Below are 26,891 nucleotides of genomic sequence, written 5' to 3'. Positions count from 1 at the left end.
TGGTAGTAGCTGATGAACGAAAAGACCATGTAGAGTCTTACCGGCCATGTAAGTACTTCTATCATAGTCTTTTCACACAGAGCAGAGAAATTGTATATGTAGAATATACAATTTGAACCTCATAGCTAAACCACCTTGCAGTACTTAAAACCTTTGAAGCATTTTTAATATTCACTAAATCTCTCTATTCTCAATGCTCTAAATTCTTAAATAGACCTAGTAACATCAACCAATCCTGTTGACAGAAGATAAAATACTATTGGCAATAGAAAACAATTTGCAGGGGTTGGAACAATAACACAGCAGATAGGGCATTTGCCTTGCATGCGGCCCACCCAGGTTCAATTCCCAGCATCCCATATGGTCCCCTGAGCACCACCAGGGGTGATTCCTGAGTGCAGAGCCAGGAGTAATCCCTGTGCATCTCTGGGTGTGACCCAAAAGGCAATAAATAAATAAATACATAAATAAATAAATATTGTGTTTATTTCAAAAATAAAGAAATTATACTTTTCCTAAAGTGAGAGGCACTTATCTGTCTGTTTTCTTCATCCCTCTTGCGTAACCATTAAATCCAGGCTGTGACCCCCAGGAGATGTAAATCCAGAATTCTCGAAGGAGGAGCCTCTAAGGCACTGCAGCTTAGAAAGAAAAATGACTCAACTAACAATCACTTCCACAACAACAACATTGATTGTGTGCTTAAAGAGATGTTTAAAACAGGTGTTTCCAAGCTTGTTAATTAACTTTAGAAAATAAGATTTTAGTCGATGCCTCTATAATACTCAGTCTTGCTTTTATGATTACAAAACAGCAGATGTGCAGCAGCAAATAAAAGCCCCACAGATAAGCTTCATGATGGTAAAGAATAAATAGTGGTGGAAAAAGTTCTACGTGTTGTGTGGTATATGAATACATGTGTGCATGTGTGTGTAATATTTGAGTTTATGAGTATAGTGTGTCTAAGTGTGGGTTTATGTGGTTGTGACATGTGTAACTCTGTGTGGTGAATATGTATGTATGTGAGTATATATACCTATGTGTGTATATCCATTTACCCACATCCACAAGTCTTATTCCATCATGAAAATAATTGACCAAGAAATTTTCAAAAGATATTCCTTAACCAACTAGTATAGCTCATCTTTCTGTAAAAGAACTGGGTTTACATGGGTTTATGATATTAAACATAAATATTATTGCTAAAATAATATTTAGCATATATGAACAATTTAGCATGGTATTTAACATATAATTTGATATCAAACTAGAACCAATATTAAAACACTAAAAATAAAATGTGAATTATTCTTTTTTAGCATTCCTCTAACTCATACCTGAGCGTAAGTAAGGATTCTGTTCCCAAGAAAGAATATTCTCTGTCAGGAATGAAACCCTGGAAAGTATAGGGGAAAAGAACTTTAGTTATGGAAATTCAGCAAGGAGGATTGAGCTCGACAAAAAAATTAAGCCCAAAGTAGGTAAAGGAACAAATATGAAAACCTCTCAGTATCTTTGTTGCAGACCATAGTGTCCTGAATGAAAGAGAGAGAGAGAGAGAGAGAGAGAGAGAGAGAGAGAGAGAGAGAGAAAGTGTCTGCCATGGGGGGGGAGGAACCTGGGGTCATTGGTGGTGAGAAATGGACACTGAAGAAGTATTGGTGTTGGATCACTGTACGACTGAAACTTGCTCATGAATAGCTTTGTAATTGTGTATTTCACGTGACTCAATTGATTTTTTAATTTTTTAAAGTCTCAAAATATAAGGAAATCTATTATACCTAGTAATAATTGGAAAGAGGGAGTTTGGTGAGGATACTGGGAGAATGCTTCTTCAAGAAATATTCTCATTTCATTTAGACATAAAGGCTCTGGTGTGAAAATTTGAAACAAAATCCGACTCTTACAAACAACAATAAAACTTTCTTTGAGGCATTCTGGTGAGCAACGCGGCCTGGAAAATGCTCCGGACCCGAATCGGGGCCAGCAACACCGGGGGGCCGGAAGGAGGAGGTGCCGCCACCACACCTTCTTCAGATGGAACCCTGGCGCCACTGAGCAGCAACTAACACGGCTCCAGGATTCGGGACTGGGACAGATCCGAGCCGCGGGGGGCCACTGGAGTGGGGCGGCGCCAGCCCAAAACTCCAAGTGGTCCCGGCCGCCGGAAGTCACGCCCTCGACCCACCCTCGGCGCCATCTTCATGCCACAATCCACAGAGAAGCGGCAGGCATTCTGCTGGGGTGGCAGCAGTGGCAGTGGCGGCACCTACATGGCGACCGACATCTTCTAGAACCCACTACAGAGAGGTAGAGTTTGCAGTGACGTGGTGCACAGGCGACCTTGGGATGGGGGTGTTACCTGCATGCTCTCCGCCCAGACGAGATCCGGAGCAGCCATACACAAAACTATGAACTGAGCTAAAATATCAGAAATCCAAAACCGCGCAGCCGCAACAGCAGCCATGCGAGCTCATATATTCTTCATTCTCAGCAATGGAAAACAAAGTATCAAATGATACCTTTTCAGCAGGTTTGATTGTTGGGGGGAAATTCTAAACAATAATAGTTTTCTGTTGAAATATTGAATGTGTTCAAAGTATAGAGAGAATAAAGTGAAGATCATTAGCCACACAGTTAAGGGGGTGGGAGGGGGGTATACTGGGGTTCTTGGTGGTGGAACATGTGCACTGGTGAAGGGATGGGTGTCTGATCATTGACTGAGACTTAAACCTAAAAGCTTTGTAACTTTTTTCATGGTGATTCAATAAAAAAAAATTTTTAAGATAAAAAAAAAACTTTCTTTGTAGGGCTTATGTCATATAATACCAAGAAAAAACTAAAGATTAGAGTTTAATTCACTGTCATCCCATTGCTCATCGATTTGCTAGAGTGGGCACCAGTAGTGTCTCCATTGTGAGTCTTGTTGTTACTGTTTTTGGCATAATGGATATGCCACGGGTGGCTCTGCCCTTTGGGTGAGATACTCTCGGTAGCTTGCTGGGCTCTCTGAGAGAGGCAGAGGAATCAAGGCCGGGTCGGCCGTGTGCAAGGCAAATGCCCTACCCGCTGGGCTATCACTCCAGCACAACAGATTAGCACAAGTATAAAAAACACTTTATAACATATCACAAATGTTGCAAAGTGTTTAAGTCTTAAAAGGATGGTGCAAGGGTTACACCATACTGAGATTTCTGTAGCTGATCTGGAGAATAAAAATTCACAAGGGAAAAGGCCATTTACAAGGTCTTTTTCCAAGTCTAGGAAATATAAGGGCCCATGGTGATCTGCCTCCAGAACAGCAATAGGTCTCTAAAGCAGCTGGCCATGGCCCCAGGGTTAGATGGAATGATAGAAGTGAGGAACACTTCCAGCTCTGGACTTAAGATATTAGGTCAACACTCTGCCATATCCTCTCCTTCATGCTGTACTGGAGTAACTACAATCCAGCTTTGACCATTCAAGCAAGAGTAACACGGATGGCACTTTGCATATGAACAGATGAGAAAGAAGCTGGTCCTCTGAATGATCCTGGGGAGCAAAGTCACCCCTTCAACTGGGTGACTCCCCCAGACTCAAAAGAAAAAAGCAACATTATATACTTATGTACAGCTTCTTAGTTCTTATGTAACTGAAAGTAATAGCTATGCAACTTTTCCACTCTTCATTCTTCAAAAACTAGTTCTGTGCCTTCTTTCAGTATTACCCGGAGCACATCTTCTGAGTCACCCTAATTCTCTGTCCTCTTCATGATTACATCTCTCATCACAGTCCACTGCAATGATTTGTTTACTTTTCTGACTCCCCTAAAAACTACTGGAATTCTGAAAACAAAAATTTATCATATGCTGTGTTTGCACAATTCTTGGTATACGTTTCAGTTTATTCAGTTTAATAAATCTCAAATGAAATGAAGTCGGAAACTATACAGGGTTTCCTAGATTAATTAAAAGTAAATAATTGTATTGATATACACATTTATTTGTCAGCTCGGCTGCAATCAGGCTGCTAAGTGTTAGAAGAAACTCTAAAGTCTTCTAGGGTAGGACTTTTCTAATAGAAATGTGGATAAATTATAATGGTTGTCTCATCTGAATATCATGGTCCAAGTATATGAGAGTGATAAGATTTCTTTTGTTTTTTAGAGTCATACTCAGGTGTGTTAATGTATGTGATGCTCAGGGCTTACTCCTGGGTCTGTACCCAGGAGTCACCTCTAGCAGGACTCAAGAGGCCATATGGGGGTGATAGGGATAAAAATGGGATCAGCTTTATATAAGGCAAGTGTTAGACTTGCTGGACTATTTCTCTAGGTCTGTGATAAGAATTTATAAATAACTACAAATAAATGAAGAAAAAATAGCAAAGTAATAACATCCTTTGATAAACAATTCTAAATTAGCAAGTTATGTGATACTGATCATTTTGTTATAAAAATTAATGATTTTTCATATTAAGCTACCAAGCTACCCATGGCATATTCGATATGCTCAAAACAGTGACAACAATGGGCCTAATTCATCCGACAACGAAAGAGCCCCCAATACAGCAGCGTTAAGAAAGATGAGCAGAGAGAGGCTGAAAAAATCTCAGGGACGACCTAGACTGCCAAAATGAAGAAAGACTAAAATAACTGTTTGTACTTTCAATGCATGTACACTGGCATCAGAAGCATCCATTGAGGAACTGATGGTGCAAGTGCAGAAGATCAAGTACGACATCATTGGTCTGACCGAAACAAGAAGACATTAATCACATCACGCCATTTTGAACACTGGAGAAGAATTGTTCCTCAGAACATATGAAAACAGAGGTGTCGGTGGCATTGGTGTCCTTGTCAACATGAACTTGGCCATGTGCATCGATTCATTCGAATGCCTAACAACCGAATTTGATGATTATGCTTGAATAGATGTGGCTCACTGCCGGCAGTTTCTATCTTCGTCGTCTACGCACAAACATCCAACTATGATGAAAAAGAAATTGAAAAGTTCTACATGGAACTGGAGAGGTTCTATAAAGAAGACCACACCTTCTACAAGATCATTGTTGGTGATTTTAATGCCAAGATAGGACCGAGGAGAAGATCACCCGAAGAACTCCACATTGGCCTAGAATGGAACGATCAGGGTGAGAGGATCAGGGTGAGAGAGTGTCTGAGTTCATCATGTCAACCAAGACCATCCATGATAACTCACAGTTCCAGAAGGCTGAATCTAAATGCTGGACATGGGAGTCTCCTGGTGGACAGTTCCACAATTAAATTGACCACATCATATTCAATAGAAGGTTTTGCCTGACCAATGTCGCTATTGTCCCAAAATTCCAAATGGGATCTGACCACCGTCTCCTTCATGAAAAATTCTATTTCACAGAGCATGGAGAAAGGTCTGAAAAGTTTAAGTTTAGGAAAAGAACTCCCAGAATGACCACCAACTGGGAGCTCTTTGGCACTATTACAGCAACGTGGGAAGATGCTGTCCTTGACAACATTGACAAGGAATCCTATCAACTGGCTCAGCACCTCCATGACTGCATGAAGAATGCCAACAGTGAGAAAGTCACAAACAGACGCCTGTCTTTGGAAACTCAAGCTCATTCGTCAATGTGGTTTTGCACGAACCTAAGGCAACCACAAGCTAATGTGCAAGCTCACAAAGCTGTGCAGAGAAGTGATAAAGGAAGACCTCAAAGAGAGAAGAGCAGCAGTGTTGGCTGATGTGGCAGAAGCCGGGAAAAAGTATTCACAATGCTCGCCTGTATTTCGCCAACTACAAGACCAAGATGACTCCCTCCGATGTCCAGATGGATTTATCACATCTTCCAGAAAGGCAATGGAGAGTATTATTCATGACTTCTACTCAGATCTCTTTGACAGCCATGTTCACCTGCCCACATACCAAATTCCGCAGGATTGATATGTCGTTCCCAGTGTCCTCTCTTGTGAAATCCAACACGCCATTTCGTCGGTAAAGATGTGTATAGCACCTGTCTGGACAAGGTCAGACCCGAACACCTAAAGAATCTGCCTCCAGTACTCATCAATATATTGGCTCAGCTCTTCACACGCTACCTGTCTGAAGGCAAGGTTCCATCACAGTGGAAAACCAGCAGGACGGTTCTGTTGTACAAGAAGGGAGACATCCATGACATTGGCAACTATCGCCCAATCTGCCTGCTGACTGTCGTCTACAAGTTGTTCACTCATGTCATCCTAAATTGAATAGGCAACACACTAGATGAAGGACAACCATGCAAGCAAGCTTGGTTCCAAAAAGGATTCAGCATGATCGACCGTGGTGATCACATGGTGACCAAACTCATTGAAGTTTCGTGACAGTTCAAGATGCCGCTCTGCTGCAGACCAATGGAACAGGGTTGAATACTCTGACATACACCCCCAAATATATGATCATCTAATCTTTGATAAGGGAGCAAGAAATGTGAAGTGGAGCAAGGAAAGCATGTTTAACAAATTGTGCTGGCAAAACTGGATGGCTACATGCAAAAAAAATGGGCTTAGACCTCCACCTATCACCATGTACAAAAATCAGATCAAAATGGATTAAAGACCTCAACATCAGACCAGAATCCCTAAGGTACATTGAAGATAAGGTCGGCAAAACCCTCCACGACATTGAAGCCAAAGGTATCTTCAAAGCTGACATGCCACTGGCCAAGCAAGTGAAAAAAAGAGGGGTGCGGCAGGGTGATATCATTTCACGGAAACACTTCAGTGTCACCCTCGAGAACGTCATGTGATGACTAGAATGGAAAGGAATGGGAGCGAAGATAGACAGTTAGCAACTATACCACCTCCGCTTTGCTGATGATATCATTCTCATAACGGCAAACATTAGCCAAGCGGCACAAATGCTGGCTGACTTGGACCAAGAATGTGGAAAGTTCGGACTGCGGCTGAACCTCAACAAGACAATGCTCATGAAAAATGAACTAGTCCCTGATGTTCCATTTGCTCTCAATGGAACAAACATCTCTGAATGCAGCAGCTATGTGTACCTGGGTCGAGAACTCAACATGAAGAATGACTTGGCACCAGAACTGCGCAGGAGGAAGAAAGCAGCCTGGAAAGCCTTCAAGAGCATCGAAGAAGTGGTTAAGAGGATGAAGGTTCTCCGGCTCCGGGCACATCTTTTCGATTCCACTGTTCTTCCTGCACTAACGTACACCTCAGAGACCTGGGCCCTACACAAATAGGGTAAGAACGCTATTTGGGTATCCCAAAGAGGAATCGAAAGAGCTACGCTAGGAATGTCACGTTTCACTCAAGTGAGAGAAGGAATCCGGAGTTCCAATCTCTGTCGACAGTCAAGAATCAGGGATGCTGACTCGTTTGCCAAGACATCAAAAATCAGATGGGCCAGACATGTAGTGCGATTCAGAGATGAGTGCTGGACTAGAGTTGTTACTGACTGGATTCCATGGGGCGTCAAAAGACCTCATGGCCTCCCACCAATGAGATGGGAGACTTCTTCATCAAAACCCTGAATGAATGGTTTGAGGCACTTTATATCTGTGGAGCAAGCAGATATCACTGAGCTACACTAGCACATGACAGGGACAAATGGAGACGTTAATGGCACCCGCTTGAGCAAATTGAAGATCAATGGGAAGACAAGTGATACAAGTGATGATTATTCATGTTAACGATGCATACTGCACAGACTAGTATTGGCTTCTTCCCCAGATAATTCCCTTTTTGATATAAAAAAATGACAATTTTGTTGTTGTTGTCATGGGCATATCCAGAATTCTCAGAGGCTATTCCTGGGTCTGTAGTCAGAAGTAACTCCTGGCAGAGCCAGGAAACCAAATGTGGTGCCAGGGATTGGAACTGGGGTGAGTCAAGTACAAGGTAAGTGCCTTGACCCCTGCACTATATCTCTGGGCTAGAAATAATATAAAATTTAACCTCCGCTAGCTTTTAATATGAATGCCTGTGATACCAAATGTATCTAAGGACAACAGTGGCTCTCGCTACCCATCAAAAATATTTGACAAAAGTCAAACTATGTTTGCAGATACATAAAAAAAGGAAAATGGATATGAGGCAGTATAACTAAATACATGAAAATATTATGAATAGGAGAATTAGAAGGCATTCTATTGAATATGAACCCTATATCTTATAGAAAAATGTTTGTGCTCCTTAAAAAGCTGTCATCAATCTATTCATTGTAGTATGACAGTAAGTTTCTTTTTATCTTGAACTGGTCTGAAATGAAATGAAATTAGAATTTTAAGATCAATTTATGTTTAATGATTATGTGCCATGTTAAGTGCTTTTTTTCTCCACAAACTTTTAATTAATCTGAAAAAAATTAAGTCCAAGTAGGGATGTGGTCAGAACAATCTTGTCTGTGTGGATGGGAAAAAATGCAAATAGCTCCAGAAATTCAGAGTAAAAAGCCCAGAAATTAGAATTGTTATCAACAATTGCCACATTTTTCTAATTAAAAAAAGGAAAGAAAGAAACCAGAAATATTGCGCAGAGCTGGGATTTTATAGTAAAGAAAGCCAAAGACAGAGAAGAAGAAAAATGAAATCAGTTATAGAACAAACATTAAGCAAGCCCAAGTATCTCCTAGGAATTTCAGCTTGTTTGCTACCTTTTACCTTAAAACTTGCTTGGCAACTGATATGGGGGAACTGGTATGTGTTTTTTCATTTACTATAAATAAACTTTGCATCACAGAACTGGCATAGTGCCATGATGGCAGAGAGGCATTTGCTGGATATAGTATAGACTTTAACTCCATTCCTATTTTCAGTCACTTGAGGAATCCTTCCCATGCTCCCTACTGTACAGATAAGAAAATGAATGTAAGGCGGTTGACAACTTTCCACTAAGTCTGGTAGCCGTTATTGAGTATCAGATCCATGTGGGATTAGGGTCTATTCTCTTTCCAGCCCATCACAATCAGGGCCGATCAATAGTTATGGATTTGCAGTGATGGAATATGTGGGGTTCTAACAAATGAATGAATTCAGTGGAAGCTACACTTGTACAACCAAGTATCGGGCTTGGAATACCTGCTTCCAATAGTGGGTTTTCCTTAGTCCTGCACGCCTTCCCATATCCAACAGAAAAATCAATACTTCGTTTTTTGGGGGCAATGCCTGCATTGTGGCCTGGTCAGAGCACTTGTACCTCCATCATTCACGGCACCAACCACTGCATCAAGTCTGGAGAGCTGCACAGAATTTTAATTTTTTGGGAGGAGATATAGGGTTAGAAATGAAATCAATAATAAAAATAATTTAAAGTCATCTAGCTGTTTCAACCATAAAGCATTTCAGATTGATTTTGTATTAGCCACTGTGCAAATGGTATTTTACAAAGTCAATTTTTAGACATCTAAGTTTTCATTTCTTTCTCTTTCTTGTAAATGAAGGGTCTCTATATTCTAATTCACTGAAACTCAGTCATTGAAATACACATTTATTACTCCTAGTGAATCATTTCAATTTCATGGAATCATCAAATAAACCTCTTAAGAGGTATTTTTCAGAATAAAGCCTTTGCTAGCATCTTTGACATGACAAGAAAAATTTTAGAAAAGTCGCCAGATGGCGCCAGAGCCACATTACAGTGACACCTCAAAGCGGCTGCCGGGGAAGTTCTGTGCTTCCTCTCTAGCTCTTCCCAGGACCAGGCTAGTCCTTAAAACCATCTTGATGTTATCTATTTCTCATTACACTATCCCTGTTCAATTTCAGCAGACAGAAAGAGGATTACCTCTCACCATCTCCAGAAATTGGTTTCTCTGCAAAATGAGTAGTTTGGGGACTGCTAACCAAGAAACACTTATCAGAAGCTTGCTATGTGATTGACTTTTTGCTACTCTTGAACTTAAAAGTCTTATATATATGTACATATAGAGAGAAATATAGAGAGAGATGTGTATACATATGTGTGTATATATACATATATACATATATATATACATACATATATATATATATATATATATATATATATACTCATGATGTATTTTAGAGTTCTGCCTAGAAGAAGAGATAGTGACATTCAATTCCGTATGAAAAGTATTTCAGGTTATTGTGATTGAAAACATTAGTACCAGCAACCTAACTAAAAGCAAAACTTTCCATGTAAAATACTACTTGGTTACTCTACTACATTATGCTAAAGTAATTTTACCAAAGCATATCAACTTGAACATACAAATAAGAGAATATCCTTTGGGTTTCAGCTTTGTCAAAAACCTTTGTAGGTATAACAAAGTAACTTATGAGTGAATTAATTGCATTTTTTCTTTATTTTTACATAAAAAGGGGATAGATATTGGTCTAGAAGCTCTAGAGCTTTATGGGGGGGTTAGCTTGAATTTTGAATTTGAATAAAAATTTTAGATAAAGTTGGAACATCAAAAAATTAAATAATAATCACCTTAGAAATTACATTTAAGGCGTCTGAGCAATAGTACAGTGTACAACCAGGGTTCAAGCCTCAGTACTTCCTATGATCTCCTGATTCCTACCAAGAGTAATCTCTGAGCACCACCTCACCCCCAAAAAAATACACCTAGATGTTTAAGGATATAGTTAGAAATTTATAGATATACTGAATACCAGAAGCACATAGAGATGTCATTTTTCTACAGCTGAAAACTAATTCAAAAGCCTGATAGCGCCAATAAGCTGTAAAAATGCATTCATGTATACAAGCAATGCACTACATATCCTCTACATGACAGTCATTCCTCTAGATGTAGGAATGCATGACAGAAAAAACAGAACTCTCTAACATCACAGACATCTTAAGGATGGGAGGAGGTGAGCAATAAAATCGTAAAAAGTTAAATAATACAGTATGTCAAAAAAGTAATAGGTGCTGAAAGAAAAGAGAAAAAGAATAAATACGTATTTTTATGGGGATGAGAAATTCTGTTCTAATAGCTCTCTAAAGAAAGACCTCACAACTACCCAAGTTAGGTATAAGAAGGGCATTCATGAGCATTTGCTGAGGGAACAGCAAATGCAAATTTTCTCAGCAGAATCGGCCTTATACATGCAGAACACAGGCCAGCATTTCTGGGAGGGTGTACGCCAAGATAAGCATTCTAGTGGAGAAAGTTGAAGATTATTGCACTAGCTTCTTTCTTTGTAAAATCAAAGGGAGAAGATTATGCTTTTCACCTTAGGTTACACCTCCATGAAATAATTCATGGTGTAACTTTGCCACTGAGGACGGGGCATAAAATGTACAAGTTAGTAATCAAGTTTTAGAATTTGGCAACAGGGGAAAACTGTCATCAGAGAACTGCTAAGAATTTATTAATATTGAAATAATTTTCATTAAGACTGGAAATTCCACCTGTCTACTATAGTTGAAAACTAAGATTGATCACCTGGGTCAAGTTAATCATAACAAATGAAAATTTTGAGGCACCTATAATTAATTTCTACCTAAATGAGATTCTCATCTTTGCTAAAGATAGTCTCTGAATACATCAGGTCATCCATCTTTCAGTTTCTTATATGAGACTCATAATTTAATTTTCTTGCTGCTTGGTTCCCTTCAGAACTAGCCAGGTGTCCTACTCAATGTTTTCATTTCCTTCCGTCTTTATGAGTGTTACACATAAGAAACATAATGAAAGTCATTCTCTCTTGGCTACAAAGAACGGTTATTTATGGTTATTTTTAAATGCATGAATTTTCCACATACTTTCTTTTCATAAACTTCACAAAAACACGGAACTAGATTTTTTGGTAATCCATTATATTCAAATTTTACAGACAAAAATAAAGTGATTACATTATGTTTCATGTCATAAAATTATTATTGAGATTTGTTGAAAACTTTGAGGTCAATTTTGTCTTGTTAACTTTTTAAAATACAGCTATTTGAAGTAACTATTTTTAAATATTTTCTTTTAACACAAATAATAAAAATGAACAATTTTTGGTTGATTGATCTAATTACATTTCTCTTTGTGAAAGTTATTCATGTTTTTCTATAACATTCAGCTATAACCATTACAGGGAATAATTGCTTAACTATTCCTCAACTTATAGAGAATCATTCACCCCATTTCCATGCTATTTATGTAGATTATACTTCTATTATAGCATAATTCTTATTAAATCAGACCTCCCAACTCTGTTACTCAACAAATACTGTGGAAACATATTAATCAGAATCTTTCATAACAAGCCACAGAAGAGTCAATGGTAAAAAAGTAATAAGTTTTTCTCTAAAATAAAATACAAGAAAAATACTCTTAATATCAACATTTTTGTTTGTTTTGGAGCCACTCTTGACGATTCTGGGAAATTGTACTCAGTGCCAGGGATCAAACTGGGATCAGCCACATCAAAGTTCTTATCCTCTGTATTATGTATCCTGCCTTCACTAGCTTACTTATAATAAAAATAATTTTGTCATTTTTTGCCAGTTTCTTTTATATTAGGTAGCACTGTAGCACTGTCGTCCCATTGTTCACCTATTTGCTCGAGCAGGCACCAGTAATGTCTCCATTGTGAGACTTGCTGCTACTGGTTTTGGCATATCAAATACGCCACGAGTAACCCCTGAGTATCACCCCCCAAAAAGTCAAAAAGAAACAGAGTGAAGAAAGGTCGGGGCCAGAGAGATAGCACAGTGGGTAGGGCTCTTGCCTTGCCCCAGCTGACCAAGTTCAATTCCCAGCATCCCATGTGGTCCCCAGAGCACTGCAGGAGTGTACTCTAAGTACAGAGCCAAGAGTACACCCGGAGCACCACCAAGTGTGATCCCAAAACAAAACAAATGAGAGTGGGGGCTGAACCATAGGACAGCGGTAGGGCTTTTAGCCTTGCATGCGGCTGACCCGGATTCGATTCCCAGCATCCCATATGGTCCCCCAAGCACCACCAGAAGTAATTCCTGAGTGCTGAGCCAGGAATAATCCCTGTGCATCGCCGGGTGTGACCCATAAAGCAAAAAAAAAAAAAAAAGAAAAGAAAAAGGAGAGTGGAAAAATGTCTAGTAACAGAGCCCCAGTCCTCGTGGTCCCTCCCGAGCCCCAGCTTCCGTCCTCCTGCAGACATTTCCTGTGGCCCTCCTGAGGGGCAGCTGTGGCCTCACTGGTTCAGAGGATGTGAACTGAGAGGCACCCCTGCGGGGTGGGAGGCAGGGGACATTGCCCAAGCTCCCCTAAAGCCCCTGCAGCGCGCGCTTTAAAGGGTGAGTTTTACAATCTGAGTTCTTCACTCCAAAATCTCTTTGATGGAGCAAGGGTGTGATTCAAGTGGACCAGCCCCAGGAAGGGGCCAGGGTGAAACAGGAGGCCGGCCCTGGGACTTTGAAGGTCAGAGCCATTGGGTGGGGCAGCGAGCCTGGGAGGGGAGGGCGGAGGGGGGTGCACACGGGGGTGGGGTGTGGCCAAAGAGAGACTAAAGAGGGAGGAATCAAGGGGTTCCACAATCTAAGGACTCAGGGTGACTGTGCAGGCCAAGGCTGCAGGGGGGAACAGAAGGTGGCCACATGCAGCAGGGAAGGGACACGGTCCTTCGCGGCCAGGGAGACCCCAAGGATCCTTCTGCACAGAGGCACTTGCCCAGTGGCTCACTTGTTTGCTGTACCCCCAAGAGTTCTTTCTCTCACAGTACCGGCACTCGCCTTGATGTGGGGCTCCCTGGTAGTCACACACACAGACGCGCGCGCGTGGACACACACACACACACACACACACACACACACACACACACACGGAGCCTGGGTGGAGGTGGGGGTGCAGCAGCGGACTGGGGGCTAAAGTACTTGCCTAGCAAACACACAGGAGTCCTGCCCCTGTGCTACCTGCACGTCCTGTGTGAGCGCCTGGCACTGCAAGTGGTTTCCGGCCACTCTGCAGCCAGGTGTGAGCGGGCACCACCAGATGTGAGTGGGCAATGACAGGTGTGAGCGGGCACTGCCAGGTGTGAGCACCACAGCTAGCGCTTGAGACGCTGGCCAGCACTGTGGGTGAGGAGCAGTGCTGGGCCCTATGTGCGGCCAGTAGGAAAACTACAACCGAGCATGTTCCCCAGCCCCAGTGATTGCAACAGCAGCGGGGATGGGGTGGGGTGGGGGAGTGGGGAATGAAGACGTGAGCCCAAGCTTCGGCTTATTTCTATGCTTTCTCTGACTGCAGCCTGCGTCACAGGGTTGCAATGCTGCTAGGGTATACAAAGTTACTGTATCCCAGGAGAGTTACTGAACCCACCAGTACTGGTGCACCACCATCTCTGTCACCTTGACCCCATCTACACTGTAACCTTATACTAATCCTACCTTTAGCCTAAACCTAAATTTCGCAGACTAAATTTAATATTTGTCCTACAGAAAACCATACACAAGCTTAACCCTACGCCTAGAATAATCATAATACTAACTTTCACGTATACTAACACTGACCCTAGGATATGCCAAGACCTACCAAATTAGCCTAAATTTCATAAGTCTAATAGATAACTTGTGTTGTTAATTTGTACACAGTAAAATCTAACATCAAGTTCCTACTCAAACCATAACCATAACCCTATCTCTAATCTGAACCCTAATTTATAGAAAACATGACTAGACTTAAAACTTCCAATTAGCCTAAATTTAATAATTTCCTTATCCTGTTATTGCATTTTTAACTATGGACAAAGGAAAACTTAACTCCAACTATACACAAACATAACCACACTCCTAGCCCTAATTTTAATCATAACACTGTAGTAACCCTGACTATGCTATATTGTCAGGGTTATATTTTGCCTAAAATGACCATTTACTCTAAAATAATGATCACCCTATACTTTATTTTTATAAAGTTTAAACACAGCCAAATTAAACACATAAGCCCTATACAAACCAAATCTTAACCCTAGATCTAATTCTAATTGTAACCCTATTTCTAGATTAAAATTCAATCCTCAGACTAAATCTAGTTATTAGCCTAAATTTTACAATAGTTAACTTTCAATTACAACTTTGCAAAAAGCAAAAACTAATCTGTAACCTCTACACAAAAATAATCCCTAACTCTAATTAAAATTAATCCTGCCTTTAACCTATAGGAAGCCCAAATCTAGCCCAGGCTTAAAACTTGCAATTAGTCTAAATTTCATAATAGCCCTATACTTAACTTGCAGTTTTAATTACGAACAGAGAAAACTCTAGCACCTAGCCCCTACACATACCTAACACTAACCGCAGCCCCAATATTAATTCTATCTCTAACCATATCCCTATACTAACAATGATCCTAGTTTGTGCCTAAAACTATTAATTTTCCAAAATATAGTAATCACCCTATACTGTTTTTTAAGTTTAAACACTGCCTAACCAAACATATAAGACCCAGAAACCTAACCTTAACCCTAATAGTAATCCTATACCTGGACTATACTAACCCTGACTCAAATCAGTGCCTAAAACTACCATTATCCTAAATTTAACAAATAGCTATACACTTTGTGTTATTTTTTCCTTCATTTAAACAAAGTTGTTCATAATACGGTTGTTGTGGGCTTTGAGTTCCATCACCAATCCTACTGCCCAAGTGATTGTCCCTCCACCATTGTCTACATTTTCTCAACCACCTCCAAGCCTGTCCTCAGAGCAGGCACACAAGAATTTTTTTTTTATATTGCCTGTTGTAAACACATGGTTAAAGAAATGATTAAAAATAATTCATAAAAATGTGAAAAATGTTATACCTCATGAGGGAGTTTCTGTCTTTATCTGAGGATTTACTGAGCAGTTTGCCACTAGTGGGGCCTTCTAGAGGTTTATAGGTAAATGTTACTATTTTTGTTTATTGATTTTAGTTGGCTTCTATACTATTTTCTCATCTAATTTGGTGTCCTCCTACTGGAATTGCAATCCTCTGGAATTTGGAGGTGTCAGCCAAACCTAACACCAATCCCCTACACAAATTTAATGGTAACTCTACCCTAATCCTAATTCTAATCTTAACTTTATAAAAACACTAGCAAAAACCTAGCAATTAGATTAAATTTAACATCTGCACTATACTTGCTTTAAAAAATTTTTTTCACATACAAAACCATCTAACCTGTACATAAAGCTAAAACTAACCTAGCCAAATCCTAGTCCTCACCGCAATCTGTACCTACCTTGATATAAGCCAAAACATGAAACTAATTCACCGTATCACCGTCACTGTTATCCCGTTGATCATTGATCTGCTTGAGCAGGCCTAGTAATGTCTCCATTTGTCCCAGCCTGAGATTTAACAGCCTCTCTTTACTCCTCCTTCCCAATGGTGCCATATTAGAGGCTTTTCAGGGTCAGGGGAACATCATTGTTACTGGTTTTGGCATATGAATACACCACGGGGAGCTTGCCATGCTCTCTCTCCTGACTTGTAAAAATAGATGCAAATAGATGCAAAAAACCCTCAAACACTACCAAACCTAACCCAGCACCACATAAAGCATTATACACCATGGCTATAGGGATTTATTACAGGAATGAAGGATTGGTTCAGAACAAGTAAACATATACATGTAAGATACCACATTAAAAGGAAAGTCATATGATCATCTGGATATATACAGAAAAGGAATTTGACAACGTTTAACATCCTTCCATGATAAACATAATTAAACTAGGGATATAAGTAAGTTCTAAATGAAGGGAACTTACTAATGAAGGGAACCTGGAAAAGACTCAAAGCTACCAGAATATGGAATGATGGAAGACTAAAAGATGTTTCCTCTAAGATCAAGACCAAGACAGCCTCTTTAATTACTTCACTTTATATTGTATTAAAGGTTCTAACAAGGGAAATCAGTCAAAAAATAATAAAGGCACACAGATCTAGAAAGAAAAAATTAAAACTAGCTATCTTATAAATATAGTTCTAGATCAACATACACAATCATATATAATTATTTCTAATAGTCTGAATGTAAAATTAAGAGAACCACTGCCTATGCTATTAAAAATACACAGAAGTAAATTTAACCAAGTGCAAGACTTGTACACTGAAAACTATGAAATACCAGTGAAATAGAAGATAGGAAAGTATGAAAACATCCATATTTATGGATCAGAAGAATAGTGTCAAGTTGTCAATACAACTCACTTGATTCACCAGATTTAATGTGATCCCTGTCAAAATTCCAACTGCCTTAACTGTATTAATTGACAAGCTAATCCTAATTCACAAAAATTTAATAGCCACTGAGTCCTTAACTTGAATTCTTAATTTTGAACACTTAAAACCTAATATACAACTCCGCGCCTACTGACTGTGATCCTGAGGTCTCCTAACCCATTTTGGCACCAGAGCAGATTCTTGCAGCCATGCATTTTGTCTGTGAACTGAACTACAACCTCGTGCAGCCCGGGGAGGTATTTTTTTTCCCTCTCCACCCCATTTTTCTGAGCGAAAATGGCGGCAGCGGCAGCAGCCACGCGGTGAGAGCCACCCTCTAAGACCCCTCCACCAGGAGGTAGGACTCTCTTTAGTGACGTAGCCTGTAGGTGATCCTGGGAGGGGAGGTGTTCCCGGCGCGCCTTCCACCCAGAGATGAACCAAGAGCCGCGGCACGAGAAGCAGAGCCTCCGCGCCTACTGACTGTGATCCTGAGGTCTCCTAACCCATTTTGGCACCAGAGCAGATTCTTGCAGCCATGCATTTTGTCTGTGAACTGAACTACAACCTCGTGCAGCCCGGGGAGGTATTTTTTTTCCCTCTCCACCCCATTTTTCTGAGCGAAAATGGCGGCAGCGGCAGCAGCCACGCGGTGAGAGCCACCCTCTAAGACCCCTACACCAGGAGGTAGGACTCTCTTTAGTGACGTAGCCTGTAGGTGATCCTGGGAGGGGAGGTGTTCCCGGCGCGCCTTCCGCCCAGAGATGAACCAAGAGCCGCGGCACGAGAAGCAGAGCCTCCGCGCCTACTGACTGTGATCCTGAGGTCTCCTAACCCATTTTGGCACCAGAGCAGATTCTTGCAGCCATCCATTTTGACTGTGAACTGAGCTAAAATATTGGAAACCCAAAACCGCGCGGCCGCTATTTAGTAATATTTTAATAAAAGTGAGGACTCAAAGTCTTCACTTTTACCAAGGAAGAGAAACTATTAGATGATGCTTATTCAGCAGGCCTGATTGTTGGGGAAAATTTCCAATCAACAATAGTGAGTTCTGTATGGAAATATGAAATGTACTCAATATATAGAGAGAATAATGGGAATATCATTAGGTACTTAGATGGGGGGTGGGGTGGGAGGGGGGTGTATTGGGGTTCTTGGTGGTGGAACGGGTGCACTGGTGAAGGGATGGTGGTTTAATCAGTATTTGACTGTGACTTAAACCTGAAAGCTTTGTATTTTTTTTCTTGTTTTCACGGTGGTTCAATAAAATATTTCTTTAAAAAAAAAAAAAAAGAAAAAAAAAAAAACCTAATATACAACCCCGACAAAAAGCTAAACCTAACCTAATCCTAAATCTAACCCTGAACTAACCATGAACATAGTGTATTGCTAAACCTACCAGGTAGCCAAAATTTAATATTTGCATGATATTAAACTTGCATTTTATCTTTGAACACATAAAAATCTGAAATGTTACCAACCCCTACACAAACCTAACCTTAATCTTATTTAATCCTATTCTACTCTAATAATTCTTAAAACTGCCTAGGACTAAACATATTCACTTTTCAGTCACTCTGTTAACTTGCTTTTTAAACTTTGAACACTGCAAAATTTAAGCCCTAGACCCTACAGAAACCTTGCCCTCATGCAGCCTAATGCTATTCTTAATCCTAATCCTAACCTAGACTACAGTCCCAGTGGGTAAAAATTAGGATTAGATTTTAGATTAGGCTAAAGTTAAGGTTAGATCCAAACTTTTAATCTTAATGTGATTAAAATATGAATATTGAATGAATATTGAATACATATTGAATGTATCATACAGTGGCTACATTTGATTAAACTGTGTTGCATCATTAATATTTCATAATCGAGTAGGACTTGTATTTCTTCACAAATAAACAGAAGAAGGGGACCTGAAAGGCAGCATAGGGGTTAAAGAATTTGCATAGAACAGACATTGATTCCCCAGTGCCTGAAGCACTGCCAAATATGCCCTCTCACACAAAAGATTAAAAAGTTAGTAAATAAAAGCAGTGATAAAAGTGTGTTAATTAATTCAATGGTAGGTTTTTTTATATTGCAAATGCATGTGTACATTAAATATGTTATAATTTGTAATTGTCAGTTGCATCTCAATAAAGCTAAAACTGTAGTATTAGAGAGAGAGAGCCACCTATCACCATATAGGAACTAATAGAAGGAAAACTGTGTGCATATATGTACAGTTATGATATTTCAGTTATAGGAGCAAAACCAGCAGAAAGGTCATAAAAATATGAAAATCAAGTATCCTCTTGCTTTCAAGGAACTCATGGTCTATTCTGTCAGTAACATGCTAGTTAATACAGAATACAACTAAAAAATTGGTAAGCACACATAAAAAGCTACTGGAAAATACTACTAAATATCAGAAACTGTGGGGATTAATCTGGTAATCTCAAGGGGATGTTAATGGAAAAATTCAGAAAAGGTATAGGGTTATTAGAATAAAGAGATGCTATAAGGAGTAGGGAAGTTGGTGTGAGAAGCCATATTTCAGTAAACAGAAAAAACAAAAATATTGTGATGAGTTCATGGAACTAGAATGCAAATATTCCATTGAAACATTCTATCACTTGTCATGCCTTTGCTCATCCATTTGCCCATGGGCACCAGAAATGTTTTCATTTGTCCGTGCCCCTTGCTAATGTAGCCCAATGGCATCTACTCACTCCAGGAACAAGAAGAGCCTCAAACTTTTTGTTCATAGTCTTGATGAAGAAGTCTGACCATCTCATAGGTGGGCAGCCACGCGGTCTTTTGACGTCTCATGGAATCTAGCTGGTAACAGCTCTAGGCCAGCAGTTGTCTCCAAATTACATTACGTGTCCGCCCAGCTGATTTTGGATGCCTTGGCAAAGGAGACAGCATACTTAATTCTCGATTGTTGATGGAGGTCAGAACTCTGGATTCCTTCTCTCACTTGAGTGAAACGTGATACTCCAAGCAAAACTCTTTCAATTCTTCTTTGGAAGACCCAAATAGCATTCATTCCTGTTATTGTAGGGTCCAGATCTCTGAGGCACATGTTAGTGCAGGAAGAATGGTGGAGTCAAAAAGATGTGCCCAGAACCAGAGATTCTTCGTCCTCTTAACAACTTTTTCAACACTCGTGAAGGCATTCCATGCCTGTCTCTTCCTCCTTTGTAGCTCAGGTGCCAGGTCGTTCATCAAGTTGAGTTTTCAACCTAGGTGCACTTAACTACTGCATTTGGAGATGTTTGTTCTGTTGAGATGGGATGTCAGAAACCAGTCCATTTCTCATGAACATTGTCTTCGTGAAATTCAGCTGCAGTCCGACCTTTCCACAATCACGGTCAAAGTCAGCCGGTATTTGTGCTGCTTGGCTAATGTTTGGTGTTATTTAGAACAATGTCATCAGGAAACAGAGGTGGTGTAGTCGCTGACCATCTACCTTCACTCCCATTCCTTCCATTTCAGGCGCTGCATGATTGAGGTTGAAACATTGAGGAAAAGAAAATGTAAACGGAGTCAAATTCAAAATGTGACTCTTAGTTTTATCTGGCCAAGGTCCTCTTGATTAAGTGACAGTCGTAAAGTTCAAGGAAGGAGGTAATTTGCAATGCAGACAGGTGATGCAGAAAGTCAGAGATGTGACAAACATGGTGGGAGAATAAAATGCCACAAGTGGAAGAAATAGACCTGATTTAGGAAGCTCTGCTATAGAATCCTAGAGATGCCACTTACTCGACAATTCTGAGAAAGTCCTTTAGTCTATTTCAAATTTTATATAAAGGAATATTCACCTTTGCCCTATACAGTCATGCTCATGCTCCACCGCTCGGGCCAAGCCTCACGCATGAATGAACCCCCAGAAAACCTTGGTATGCGGGACTTTGTGACTGATAACTCCGGGTTCAACGGCAATGGAGATCTTCTGCCTGTATTCCCCTCCCCGAAGTCTCTGTTGACTCAGCAGTCATGCCCATAAACCACCTCTGGCTGGCACCAGATAATCTCGTCATTGGCCACCATCCAGGTCACATGTCCTTCTCTCCCGGAAGGAGCATTGTAGGATAACATTGGCTTGTCCTTTCTCCCTTGCAACAAGGAGCTTAGGTTTATCGGGTTACACCCAACACAGTGCTCCTGAGTCACTCCCATTCCTTTGTTTATCTGTAACCACTTCTCTATGCTCTCTTCCCCAACGAGTTGATCAGTTTTTTTCCCCGTAATAGGACTCTTAATTTATAAGGCCATATCCTTCTAGGACACTGGACTTGTATTGTAAGTTAATATTGTCTTTCTCCTCTCCTTATGTCTTTTGAATAGTTTACTTTAAAGCAATGTCCTTTTTGTATAGACATAAGAAGACAGTTAATATTATGCATTTGTAACTTGGGATTTAATTCGTTTCAAATATTATTACCTCCTGGGCATCTGCTTTCTCGACTTAAACCTCTGTTGCCCTTAGTTCCTAGAACCCTAAAAGCAGGGTCCTGACGAGGGACTGAATGGACCCAGGGCAAGCTGTGAAATATCCTGGCATCGAAATGGGCCAGGCCAAAGCACCACGATTTTTAACTATAAGTTAGTAGCTTGGTCATGGACAAATGATGTCATGATCCAAAAGTAATGAGAGGATAAGGATCCTGCTAGGGATAGGAAAGATTAATCTGGCCTGAGCATTGTAGTCTGAGATCGAGATGACTCCAGGAGAGCAATTCTATAAGCTTGATGTATCTCTTACTGTGTCCAAACAAAATGATTAATATTATGAATGCTTACATGTTTGTTGGACAAAGAGAGGAGAAACACACCCATTCTTGGGTGGGTTGTCCTGCTGAAAGAGAATCTGTCCTAGAAGAAGCTTCCCCTGAGGGAAGAACTTTACCCCTATTGATTGTGACCACACCTATGTATAAGACCCAACCCCTCATGCTTGGGGATTTAACTAGGCTATAAGAGTGGGCAGGGGGCATCCAGATCCAGAGCCAGAGGAGGAGAATGAGAGAGGCAGAAGGAGATTGATGAGAGATTGAGAAAGAGAATTAAGTACGATGGGGGAGGGAGAAGCAGGAGGAGAATCATAGAAGAATGGAGATGGGAATGGAATAAACTGCAACTGAGATCAACCAGCCTGGCCCTTGTTCCTTCCTTCACCTGACCATTGCCATCGACACCCCAGGGTGGGGGAAGCAGCCTGAGACTACTGAATGTGGGCAGTGGGAGAGAAAGAGCATCACTGCCCCACTGTGATTACACAGAGCATAACATGATGCTCACTATAACCATGCCACCAGACCCCACACCAGGCTGTTTCACTTGGGGGACCCCCATGGGGTGAGACCCCACCCTGCTCCATAGGGACCCAGCCCCAGCAGCCAAAAACCTCCAGAACCTGACCACCGCCAGTTAATATTTAGTGACTATATTCAAAACAAGTCAACAGGATAAAAATCATTACTTCACGCTGTTCAAATAAAGTAGACATTCTGGGGTGTTGGTATTAATAGGTCCAGCAATCTATCAACTTCCATTAGCTTCCATTACTCTTGAGTTTACTCAATTATAACCAATTTGATGTTCCCAAAATTTCTAAAACAAATGTATTCTTCTTAGAAAGAATCCAAACTTGACCTTCCCACCTGCCATTTCTTTCCAAACATATTCTCTTTCTTCAGTATATGGAAGTTTTATGTAGACACTTAACACATGGTTTGCAATTTACATTTTCACAGAACAGACAACAGACATCAAATATAACATAATTTTACAATTGCATAATTACAATATTCTTTGTATATTTTATTACAGCTTTTTACATTATAGTTGTTAAATTTATCAAAACTCTAAAGTTGGCAGTCACATATATTGGCACTTGATCTTGATCTTTTGCTATAATTTTGCTATAATTTGTGGGCGTTGAGCAATAGTACAGGTGGTAGGAAGATTGTCTTGTTCATAGCTGACCTGAGTTCTATCTCTAACATTCCTTATGGTCCCCTGAACCCTACCAAGATAATACAGGAGTGGAGAGCCAGGAGTAACCCCTGAGCATTGCTGGATATGGCTCTCAAACATACAAAATTCCTTAGAGACTCATTATTTACTTAAAAAGCATATTTCCACAGAATTTCAAGCCCAGTACTGAAGCGATAGCACAGTGGGTAGGGCGTTTGCCTTGCATGTGGCCAACCCAGTTTTGATTCCTCCATCCCTTTCAGAAAGCCTGGTAAGCTACCGAGAGTATCCTGCCCGCATGGCAGAGCCTGGCAAGTTACTCATGGTGTATTTAATATGCTAAAGACAGTAACAACAAGTCTCACAATGGAGATGTTACTGGTGCCCGCTTGAGCAAATCGATGAACAATGGGACGACAGTGCAGTGCTACCTTTTGTAGGATAGGCATCAAACACATGTTGCTCTAGTTATTCATAATGTCATCATCATTATTATTATTTCTTTTTAGAATAGCATGTCAGAGTCTTCAGAGCAGATATAATTTTGCCAGTTTCAGAGAGAGAGAGCTATAAAACTCAAAAAGGATATCTGGGGGTTGGAGCAATAGCACAGCGGGTAGGGGGCTTGCCTTGCACACGGCCGACCCCGGTTCGATTCCCAGCATCCCATATGGTCCCTTGAACACCACCAAAAGTAATTTCTGAGTGCAAAGCCAAGAGGTAACCCCTGTGCATTGCCAGGTGTGACCCAAAAAGCAAAAAAAAGGATATCTGGCTAAGAGGAAAGAACAGATTTGTAAAATAATTTAACTCTTACCTCCATGTATCACTGTATCACTGTCATCCCATTGTTTGTCGATTTACACAAACGGCTCTCCTTATTCGTCTTTTCCAATGATTGGAGGCTCTTTAAGGGTCAGGGGGATGAGAACTATCATTGTTACCTCCATGTAGGGAGGCTTTGCTTTTGGTGTAATGTCTCCACATCTACATGTTAGAAAATTATTACTTTCAGTTGGGGAGAAGGCTGGCAGCATGGAACTTTAATGAGCTGAATCATTTGGACAGATTGGAAAAATATTGTTGTTCCTTTTGCACGTTATGTTCTTGCCAGAAATCAAGTAAGTAGACGGAGTTTTTGAAGAGTAACCAGCTAGATAAATATGATGGTTTGAAATAATCAAGTTGAAAGCAGTACCAATCATATTTAAAACTTTGAAACAAAAAATTAAATTCTGGAATAATGCCAAACTCATGCTTGGCTCATTACCAAATTTCTCTCTTTAAAGTCAATGAGTTAGACATATCATAACACTAGATCATGAAACATAAATTACTCCAGGAAGGGTTTTACATTTAAGCAAACTTATCAAAATCTTCAGGGTTGACTAGGACTACAAATATCCAATTCAGATCCCTATAGCTTAAGAAAAAAAATGAAATGTTGATATAGCAACTGAGGGATAATCTCACAATTTCATCTATTCAGAGGTCACTCTCTTCGTTAACTCAGTTCCCCTGCTTGCACCATCTTAAATCTGGTCCTACTGGCAATTTTCTAGCTTAATGATATGAAACCCCAATGATTAGTTCATGAAAGTAAAACTAAGATAAACTAGTATCCGCTACTGATAAATATTTAACAGATGTGGTCCAAATCCCTGTGCCAGCTGGAGGAGGGAAAAACATTCTATTTCACAGCTCGAATATAATTATTGGCCGCATTTCTCCAAGCAAAGACAGTGACATTGGCTCACTCCCCAGGAGAATTTTCTTCTGATCTTGGCGCTGGGATTTGCTTGTCTTAACAGATTGCAGCAATATACCCTTCACTTGACCCAGTTTATTCATTCAAAATATACCTGGAGCCAAAACCATGTACAATAAATAGAAAGGGTAGGGCTGGGACAAGCTTTGTTTATATACCCACCAACAGATTACAGCGAGTATTTCAGTCATCATTGAATGCACCTGTCTGTGTGTCAATAGAGGACTGGATTTTTCTGGCACATAATCACTTGATCCAGGTGTTTTACACAGGAGCAGGACAAACTTTTGCCCAGATATTTTTAATCACCTTTCTGGACAGATTCACAAAGCTTCAACATTGTTCCAAGTATTATAACCTTCTTGCTCCCTCAACATACTGCAAAAAGTATTTTTCTAAACATCACCACTGAGATTCCTTTACTAACTGACTCATCATTTGGATTCCCCAGAAGCTGTTGTATAATGTGAGCAGGATGTTTTGATCACGTTCCTGAACTTGACCGTTTTGACCCCAAGTTTGTCCACATCCAAGAATTTATTCCAGAAATTAGGTGGGTAATGACACAAAGTTATATTTATTTCTTATTTTTACCACCTCCCTGTGTAATCGTTTGCATAACACTGTTATGAGAATGCATATATTTTTTAAAACATACAAATTATTTTGTCATCCCCTTGAATAAAGAAGTCAATCATTGACTGACTATCACTATTCTTTTTTTTAAAAGCATATTCTCATCCCACTTGATCATTCTCTTAATTTCAACCATTCTCTTTGTATAAATGCCCTCAGGACACCAAACACTTTCTACACATTCAATACATCATTGCATGGTTTTCTTCCTTGTCAAAGGACTTCCCTTTTATTTTTTTTCTTCATGTTTTACTCTTTCACAGTACAAGGCACAAGTCAAGAGCTATATTGAATCTATCTGCATCTAGAAGACATTTCAGATAACTTCTAATCCTTTATCCATCCTCTCTAAATATTCTACAGATGTTGTTTGTATAAATAATTGCATTTCCTTGCTATTTACAACTTTTCTTAACTTTTATTCATATTATTTAATTTATTATTTTATTAATTAATGCATATCTACCTCAGTAGTAATTAAGAGTACATTGGAGTCTGGTAAATTATTTATTGTAAAGGAAATAAGGTATCAGACTTTTTCCCTCATTAGTGGATATCTGTCTTCTTTGCAGCCCACCAAGAGGACAAAAGAACTTACCAGATACAGAAGGACTTACTATCAGTCAAAAATATGCAGATAATTTAAATTATCAGTTAGAAGATCCAGATCCATATTACCTGATTCTGATAGCATTTGTGACTTTCAATACAGCAGGAATTTATTGATTTTATTTAATGACTCCTATATAAATTGAAGACTTAGGCAGGAATACATAACTGAAAAAAAAAGTCCCTTTTTAATCTAACATTTTAAGGAACATGTTAAATCAGGGACACGTTCATAAAATGTTCATAAAATAAGCTTATCTTATGAACATTATTGAACAAATAGATAATGGTGTTCTTAGGGAATTTGTATGAAAAAATATTGAAATTGAGGGAAGACAATTAAAGTGGTTTAGTAAGCTGAGAACGTGGCTTTAATAAAAATAACAGTGAAAGGAAGTTAATGATAGAAAGGATTTTATAACTGATTTCTTATTATTTAAATATCAAACCTGTTATGTATTATCATTTATATATTTGTTTATGTCATTAATAATCACTTTTAATATTTTAATATTTTCTTATGCTCTGGAGCACATAGGAAGAGTAATATTATCCATATTTAAGATGCCCTACAAAAGTCTTAGATATAAAACAGCTGAAGAGCAGCAAGTTCAAGCAACTTATTGTCCATTAGTCAGGAACTTATTGAACTTGACTAAAACTTTCCACTCTTTATTCTGCTTACCAGCCACTTTCAAGGAGTGTTGGTATCACTTGGACTGCTTACATATTACCTGGAAAACTTAGGGTAAAGAGACAACATGAGGAAATATTCCTGGTTT

The sequence above is a fragment of the Sorex araneus genome, chromosome X (assembly GCF_027595985.1).
Source record: "Sorex araneus isolate mSorAra2 chromosome X, mSorAra2.pri, whole genome shotgun sequence".
NCBI classification, from domain to species: Eukaryota; Metazoa; Chordata; class Mammalia; order Eulipotyphla; family Soricidae; genus Sorex; species Sorex araneus.
The sequence above is the reverse complement of the archived record's forward strand: the minus strand, read 5'-3'. Positions refer to the sequence as shown.